Genomic DNA, 8,756 nt, shown 5'->3' with positions numbered 1-8,756 from the left:
CCCCCACCCCCACCCAGTGTCATAGCACCGGTATAAGATATCAGGTTGCAACATGACCATTGTAGTCAAGATGTTTAAACACCAGTAAACAGTGACAATATATCAAGGTAGTGTAACATTCACCAGTCTGGAAAGACACTTGTGTGGGTGGCTTGGTATTGGGCATGGAAGCATGTGACTGAAGCGCAGGGAGACCACCCTGGTCCGCCACCCTGTGTGTCCATCATCAGCATCATGATGTCCTCACAAATCACCCTGTTCTGGCTTGCTGGTCAGGTCCATATCCCTGCTAGCTGTCAGCCATCAATGCTACTCAACTACCTGCCTGCTGACTGTCTGTCTGTTCACCTGTGTTTACATGTGTTGATGCTCGTGTGGTGACGCTGCGGACGCTCTGCGCCACAGGTGCGGCAAGGCTTCCTGGCCAAGCCGCCCGGCGGCCGGAAACTGCGCAAGGAGCGCAAGAACCGCATGAAGAAGGTGCGCGGCACGGCCAAGGCCAAGGTGACCTCCGGCAAGAAGGTAAGCTGACCGGGGTCGGCCCCGGGGCGGGGCGGGGAGCGGCGTGAACCGGCCGTCGAGCGGCCGAGGTCATCGCCGCAGGACGCGCGTCCGGGTGGTCGCCGGACGGTGGAGATGACAGCTGTTTGTGCCGACGGCGGGCACGCCCGCGGCCGAGCCGTATTGGGAGTGCTGGGTGCCGCCGTACACGATCGCGACTGGGTGGTTGTACAGGCGTGCGCGCTTTGTGTTAAATGTTGGCTCCTTTGTATGGGCTGATGAGTGTCCAACGACGCGTCGAAACGTGGCCGTTGGAGCGCCACAGGCCATGCTGTGGCTTTCGGATGTGTGGGGTGTGGGCCACGGCTCAGCTTGGAATGGGTGGGGCCGGCGGCGGGGAGGCGTGGGTAACTAAAGCCTCGGAACTGCTTTACCGAGGCTTTACGCGTGGCGGCCAGCTGGCTGCATCTGTGGGGTGAGCATGCTACGGGCTGTGCCGCACGCTGCGGTAACGCCCGGCAGTGGAGTGGGAGTCACCTGAAGGGGGTGGGAGGTGCTGGGGGTGTCAGCGAGGCGGCCGCTGGGCGGCAATATGGCGCCGCAGCGGCCGGAAGCGTCTCTGGTCTGTGGGCAACAGCGGTCTAGCTTGGTTCTGTGAGACTCATTCCGAGAGCCCACTGGTTGTGTTATTTTTGCCTGAACTGTGGGAGGCAAGTATTGGAGGCAGACTGTGTAGTTAAAAATGCGCTCCGCTGAAAGGAGCTGTCGATTAACTCTCGGAATCGAGCACATTTGGTATTCAATTAACCCCCATCTATTGCCAGGGATATGAAAAAGGAGCGGAACATGCAACCAGCTAGGCCAGTGTATCTCTGTTATATTTACTACAGCAACATGCGTTTAAGGGACTCCTATCAAAATCCAAATACGAGAGACCATTTTTGCTGAAAACGTCGGGCTTCTTCGGGCCGACTCCCGGGTGGTTTCTATGAGCGTGTGTCGTGTGTGTGCTGCTGTTTCCCTTATGGGGCGTTGTCAAGTATGGGGCTAGCCCCTGTGCCCATACTGTGCGGGCGCTCTCATGCGTATACGTAGGACATCCGTGTGACGCTCGGCGTCCCGTGGTCCCTGTCCGCCGTCCGCTCTCCGACTTCTCTTGTTAGCATTGGTGCTGCAACGGCCTACGTGACTTCCCATGCAGAACCAACCATACTGCCACGTGACTTCCCATTCAGAGAAACAGCGCCTCGGGGCGGTTCGCAGGGGCAGGGTACGTGTGACGCGGAGCGGAATGTTTCTTGGGGGAGGTCACGTGATTCGGATAGCGAGCCATGGACGGTGACCGTCAGTCATGGATCAACAGATCTATGGTTTGGAAGGAACAGTGCCGTTCCGGGTGTGGCGGGTGACCTGGCGCTGGCGCCTGTCGAAGTTGACCGTATCCCTTCTCCCCGGGGGCACTCCCGCCCGTCAAGCGTCCGTCTCCAGGCGATACTCTCGCCTGTTGGCTGTGGCCTCTCCCTCCTCGGGATCGATCTGGATCTCGATCCCGTCCGGATCTGCTTTCCCGAAGTCCTCTATCCCCCGCCCCCGGAAGTGTGACCGGGGCACGTGTGAGCGGACCGGGCGCGCTCTCTTGCTCGCTCGCGGGTCACGCCAGCCGGTCTTGTTGCAGCGCTGAGCGGCGCGGCGCACTGCGTCCGTCCGGCGGAGCCCACTGTGCTCAGGTCTGGTCTGGTCTGGTCTGGTCTGCCTGCGGCGCATGGCGTCGATGCATGCCCCACGCGGCGCTCCTGTGTGTGTGTCGCCCTCCTGACCGGCTGTGTTGCCGGCCGTAGCACCGAGCCTCGCGGCCGTGTCGCGCCGTAGTAGCTTAGAGCCCCTACCCGCAGGCGTTGGAGGCAGCACTGGACCAGCAGCTGCGGTCGCAGAAGCTGCCCTTTTAAGTTGATAACCAGCGGCTTTTGATTAACTCGTAGCGTTATGATCCGTTTCTTTATAACCCCGTTTTAGCACCGATATACCGCTGACCGTGGCGGCACGCTGTGTGTGCATAGTGCACGCTCCGTTTTCAGCGACGTGCCTCTTTTCTTTGCAGCGCTGATCTGTATGTTCGACTCGGCCTTGCTTTGAGCTGCGCGACGGGTGCCCGTCGAAGGCATTTAACCATGTTGCTTGCGAATGCTTTGGTTGTTCCCATGAATTGCGCTTGCTTAAATACGAATCTTTGCCTGCCATGCGCGTTTGTAATAAAGTGTCTGTTCTTTATGTCACTGAAACTGTAGTCGTTTTAACGTCTGATAACTAGTTGTTCTGTATGATGTCGGTCTGACAGCGCTTTTCGTTGTCTGCCTTCACATTGAGCTCGGCGGACGTCCCCGCGCCGTCCTTCACATTGAGGACGGCGTGTCCGTCCGCTGTCGGCGCCCCTTTGGCGGGCGCGTGCTGTGCTGGCGGAGCGGACACTCGTGCTGACACGTCCTCTGTCTCGTTCCAGTGAGCTGGCCGGCCGTCCACCATCACTGCTCCCTCATCTGTGTCCCTGCGACTGTCAATAAATACCTGACCGTCGCCACGTGCTGTTTGTCATGGGGCTCTTCGGGCCAGAGCTGGGAGCGACGGAGGGTGACGCAACAGGCGTCAGCGTAATACCTGGTACGGCGCGCGAGCAAATCAGTGCGAGGCTGTGGATGTGTATGGCGGCGATTGGTGCTCAGAGGTAGCAAGTCCCAAAATTCTGAACTTGGCATCCCGTGTTGTCAAACGGAGCGCGTCGCCGTAGTGGAACTGTGCCTCCGTTCCCCACTTGTATCGGCCCGCAGGGGTCGGTACAAGCTCGGATAGAGCGACGGCGGGCTTGCCGTCCGCCGGGTGGTGCATAGAGTTCAACTCTAGCTCCCTGCCGAGGGTTGCGACGTGCTCCACGTCGAGCTGTGTGGGAGATCGCAATGATAGATTGGAATGCTTAGTGGGGCATTACCCATGTAGGGCTGCTGAGCGTTGCTCAAATGTCTCATCTCAGACCAGTCATACTTAACGGCCAGGGCGTTGATGCCAGCGCCGTCTATACCGTCTGGCCTGCGGGACGAAGCCGTAGCTATCGCCTTGAACAAATTTGGCGCAGACTGGAACGGTGGGATTTACGCTGCAAAACGGGACTTGCGGGACCTGTAGGTGTTTCGGGAGTCAGGAGGGGGGAGGGGGTGTCTGCACCTGCTGTCGGGGGAATAACGTATTCCTCGACATGTGTGCAATTAACTAAATATTCACATTTCACGCAGTCAGTTTCCACGCAGGGAGCAGCGAAGCATTGACATGGTTTACTCCCATGACTAATTTAGTATACTCGGTCATATAGCGCACGCAGTTTAATACGTTAGTGCACAGTGCGGGGAGCAAACTGCCGAACCTGTGGTTCGCGGGTAATGCGTGCGACAAGACCTACTAGGAATGGCTTGCCCTGGGCCACATGCTCCAATTCGTTCTGAGCCGTGAAAAGTTTTCCAACCTACTAAAACAGAGGGTAATGCGTGTCCATGTCACGAGCATTTCTCTTCTAGCATATTAAATATGCTCTGTTCGCAGGCAGGAAGTAAGGAATGAGCTGAACTTGTAATGGAGGAAAATTTCGGCTTCGAACGTAAGTTCGAGGGGCCTTGTGGCGGCAACACCACCTATATATTTTTGGGTGAATCTCCAGCGCCACCTGCATGAGTATTGTTTGGTTAGCCAAGGCTAGTTCGGAGCTGTGATGAGAATTGCGCGCAAGCCTCAGGCAATGGCAAGACCAAGCTCGTTTGGGGTGCACCAGCGAACCAACAAAAGGCAGGCGTGGGGTGTATACATTGTCCGTTTTCCCCGCACTGGGACAATTTTTTCCAGCTTAAGCGGCGCTTCGGACGCATTTTGTGTTTTAAACCACCTTCACTGGCTGGAAAAGAAGACGAGATGCAGAGTTGGAACAAAAATAGGCAACAGTAATCATGCACTGTATTTTATTGCATTATATCACTAATCCGTTGTGTCCACATCTTTTGGTGGCTGTCTATGCACCTATCGCAATGCCATGGACGTGGATGAAGATAGAAGGCATGGCGAGATAAGGGTGCATGAAAGCAGGCTGGGAATGGGCTGAGTAAAGTAGGGCTACGGATGAGGATATGTCACTAGGAGCGCGTCAGCCACATACGCCAAGCTAACCTGGTCTATATGATTTGCAAGAATGTAGGTTGCAGGATTAGGAAACTCGACTAAGAACATGACGAATATGAGTGATCGCGTGAGATTCCTTCGTTGCAATTCCGTCTTTGGGCCACAGCTTCGTTGCCTTCGTCCCGTTCCCCTTCACTCATTATCTTAACGTTAAAAAATGTGTTGACATTTTATTCCGATTCAAGCTTTCACCAACACTCCGAATTACAAATTCTTCCTCACGGATGGTACGTGCATTGCAAATTTGAATGCTTTCTGGGCAGTCATAATACGCAAACCGACTCCGAGCAAATGAGATGAATCTTGCGCAGACGTCACTAAAGCAAAACAAAAAGAACGTAGAAACAGAACCATACATCATGCATTTACGATGAGTTGGACATTCTAATATCTGCCTTCAGAAGGTACCAAAGTCTTGCGACTGGTTGATATGAGGTGTGCTTGCAGTTCCAACATCTTCTGTTTTAAAACAATAAAAAAGAGCCACAGCAAAAATCATCTGTCAGCCGACGTGCATGCATGTCACATAATTTTAAATTCTGTGCCCTACGAATGCCACTTGGTCAATGCTAGTTGATGTCATCATAGAAACGGAATGTAAAAACGAAATCGTAGAAACGCAATGTAAAAATAAACAAGTAAAATAGCGGCATGTGAAAAGTATACCGACTTTTCACTTTTAGGATTTCTTCACCCGGATAATTACGATGCCAACACCTGTGTAATGAGGCACGTTTGCTGGTAGTGGTGCAAGCTAGTTGCAGACACATTAAAGACAAGGCATGTCGAAACCACCAACCGGCCCAATGGTGGCGTGAAAAAATTGTAAAATGCCCGTTTATGAGACGTCATTGTCTGCATAATTATGAAGACCACATTTCGTTTCAAAACACACGTTTGCTACTAGCTGATTTACGTATAGTCATTTTGGCGGCAGTAGTTCTGTTCTTAGCCCGTCAAGCCGAATTTGAGGCTAATGGCTTCCAACTTTCTGTCCGCGAAGCGGAAGCCGAAATTAGCAGTTTCGGGCTCAGGAAAAAAGCCAAAACCCAACCAACCAGCTTAAAACAGCAAAGCCGAAGCCAAAGCCGAGCGTACACTCCAAAGCAAATCACTCCTGAACAACAAAACATTTATTTCCATAGCAAATACACATGATGGGAATACATTTGCAGACAGGTGCAAAGGCGAGTTCGATTAACACGAGACACTTATCCGCGTGCGAAATTTAAACGTAAAAGTCGTCTAACCGTAGCCGCGGGCGTGGCTCAGCTTTCAAATTGAGTGCCGCTGCTCTGGCTTGGGCCCCGCGTGTCCATGTGGGCAGTCTCTGATTGGGGCCAACACGCCCATGTGGGCCCGCCATGACTGCGGCCTCCGCAAGCCTATGTGGGCCTGCTCTGGCTGGACCCCGCGGCCCCATGTGGGTCTCATGTATCTCAAAATCGACCTGGGGTTAGAAGGCAAGTCGTTTTGAGAGCCATAAGCCATCGCACAGCCATGCCATCACCCAGATCGGCTACATTAAAAAGTATGTTGAGTTTGTCGTGCGAGGGAAGTGAAGCGGAATCGCGTTGACAGCGTTTCAGAAATGATTTTTAAAATACGTTGGCAAGTGACACAACAGAGCAGAGAGAGTTAGGTAAAGTGCATGCAGTGTTCAAAGAGCAAGCCACACAAACCCAATTGGTCATTTGTTAAAATCTTATACATAGTAGCTTTCAAGGAGAACATGCCCAAGAGAAGTATGGCGTGGATAGTGTTACCCAGTTTTTGCCTAAGTGATGGAGCTTTTATCCCCAGCCTCTTGTACTGAGTGTGTTTGTATTTTGGCAGCGGAATTACTGCACGGAGGTGTAGATTGTTGTCAGAGACAGTTGATTTCGAACTCAAGCTGTGGCATGTGTGAGGGCATGTGGAAATAAGGTGGGACAGTTCAATGGTTGTGATTGGGCGCTTGCGTTGCGCAAGCTTATGCCTTTGTCATGTTGTGCGGCGAGGGCGATATGTGTAATGTAATTGGAGTGGTGTGAGCGCGTGTCTCTTATCTTGAAAAACAGTGCTAAGGTATGTATGTGTATGTGGCGTCTTGTGTCGAGCGAGTCTCGCCGACTGGAAAACCCAGACGTAACGTCTAGTTTTCCCAGACGGTGTTCCAAGATGTGCATCTGCCACGAGTCTCGCAGCTCTATTTTTAAGCCTGAAGTTTGAGTGAGTCAGTGACCGTGGTGCATCGTCGCACACTGTGTCGCAGTTGTCTAAGTGTAGTTGGGCGCATGTGGTGTAAATCTGGACTGGAAGAAACCTCGTATGATGTGCTATGGCATGGATATGGCTGATGGCTCCATTTGCATTTTTTATCACTTTATTGACGTTGTCGTAGCAATGTACGTCATCAGAAAATGTTATCCCCAAATGTTTGTCGATGTCTCTAAGTGGGAAGCTTAGGGAAGTTTGGTTAAGCAATGTTCTTGAATATTCGCTGCTTTGTTCTGTCTGCATTTTTGTGGAAGCCCACTCCTTACCATAGTCGAAAATTTGATTTCTACCGCGGTCTTATTGCAATGACGTTCATATTGGTTGTCTGGGACGTGAGCATGGAGAAGTACAATCAGCAAAGAAATGAAGAGCATGCCTCGTCTTACGTAAGGTCTTACGTAACGTCGTCTTACTCTCGCGATGCATGAGGAAAAGGAGTGAGCCCAGCATAGATTCTTGCGAGCATTTTGCATTGCTGGATTTTGACGTCGACAAATCCCCCCCCCCCCTTTACTTGGTGCCCTCTGTTGCTGAGATACGATTTGAGCTGACGGAGGAGCATGCCAGACGTGGCGAAATCGTGTTTACCAAAATATAAACAGTCCCTCTTGCCAGACCTCGTCAAAAGCATTTTGGTATGTCAAAGTAGATGGCTGTGAAGTCTCGCCCTAAGTTCAGTGCCTGATTTAAGCTGTCTGTGTGTGAGGTATACGAGTTGCCTGTGTGTACTGTGGTGGGATTGATATCCTCTCGGTGGTTCAGTGTGCAAGCTGTTGGTGATGAAGTGAAGATACATATGTTTGAATAATGCCCTTTCAATACTTCGGATAGCTATGGCCGGTGATTTGTCGGTGAGAGGGTTTTCCACTGCTTTTTAATAGTGGGCGAACATTTTCTAATTTCCACGAAGAGTGAACAGACGCAATAAAAGCTGGTCGTCTTCAGAGCTCCTAAGAACACCGACGGGTTTTGGACTCTCAGCTGTGTGTGTGCCACAGCTTTGAGGAATTGTCTGATGTATTTGGGTCACGAGACGGATAGTTATACGCATGTTCCTGAAAGTAACGTCCCATCTGCAGTGAACAATTTCAATGCCAAAGCCGGAGCAAGCGGTTCAGGATCGTATGAGCCTGAATTCAACAGTTCAAAATCGCATAAACACAAAGCTGGGCCCATCATTTAAAGAGGCGTTCAAAGCCGTAACCAAAGACAGCTGGTAAAAATGACACATACGTTTCGTCTATGGTCATTTTCTACATCTGCATTCTGCATCTGTTTTCCTTTTTAAATTGTTATCCATTTTGATTCTTTGCCTCTTGCCCTCCTCTATTAACCCTTTGACTGTCTGAAAATCAAATTTGCGTTAGCTGGCTATTGTCTTCTAGCAATTTAGGTGTATTCTGCTTGACTTATTCCGTTCCAGCCATTTGGCCGGTTACCTTTGGAATTTTTGTCTCTCACTTTCTCTCCCGAGGTCGTCCGTCCACCTTCGCGTTTTTCCAGGCACAAAAATGTGATTTCCTCTAAAATATATACAACTTGGTGTGTGTACCCCACGGAGGCCGGCAGTGGGTGCGTCGTTGAAGCGGCGCCGTTGGCGGTCTGAGCTCCAGCCGCGCGGTCCTGGTGTCGGACCGCGCTCAGCCCACCCGGCGGGGGCCGGCCCGCCGGCCCGCCGCCGCCCACCGTCCCGAGCAGCCACCGGCCAGCACGGCCGACAGTCACCGGGTCGTCGGAGCCGCCGGCCGTCGGCGGCCGCTTCTCAGGGAGTGTCGACAGGGGGT

At 52.3% G+C, this 8,756-nt stretch overlaps 1 long non-coding RNA gene across 1 annotated transcript; it reads left to right on the top strand.

The window, feature by feature from the left end:
- Positions 1-408: 408 nt before the first annotated feature.
- Positions 409-3,076, top strand: LOC119102154 (uncharacterized). The gene is made up of 2 exons (XR_005094657.1): positions 409-522; positions 2,999-3,076. It is a non-coding gene; the product is annotated as an uncharacterized LOC119102154 (long non-coding RNA).
- The last annotated feature ends 5,680 nt before the right edge of the window (positions 3,077-8,756 follow it).

The sequence above is a fragment of the Pollicipes pollicipes genome, unplaced genomic scaffold (assembly GCF_011947565.3).
Source record: "Pollicipes pollicipes isolate AB1234 unplaced genomic scaffold, Ppol_2.1 Scaffold_567;HRSCAF=640_pilon_pilon_pilon, whole genome shotgun sequence".
In the NCBI taxonomy this organism is placed as follows: domain Eukaryota; kingdom Metazoa; phylum Arthropoda; class Thecostraca; order Pollicipedomorpha; family Pollicipedidae; genus Pollicipes; species Pollicipes pollicipes.
Note: the sequence above shows the minus strand (reverse complement) of the source record. Positions and strands in the feature narration are given on the sequence as shown.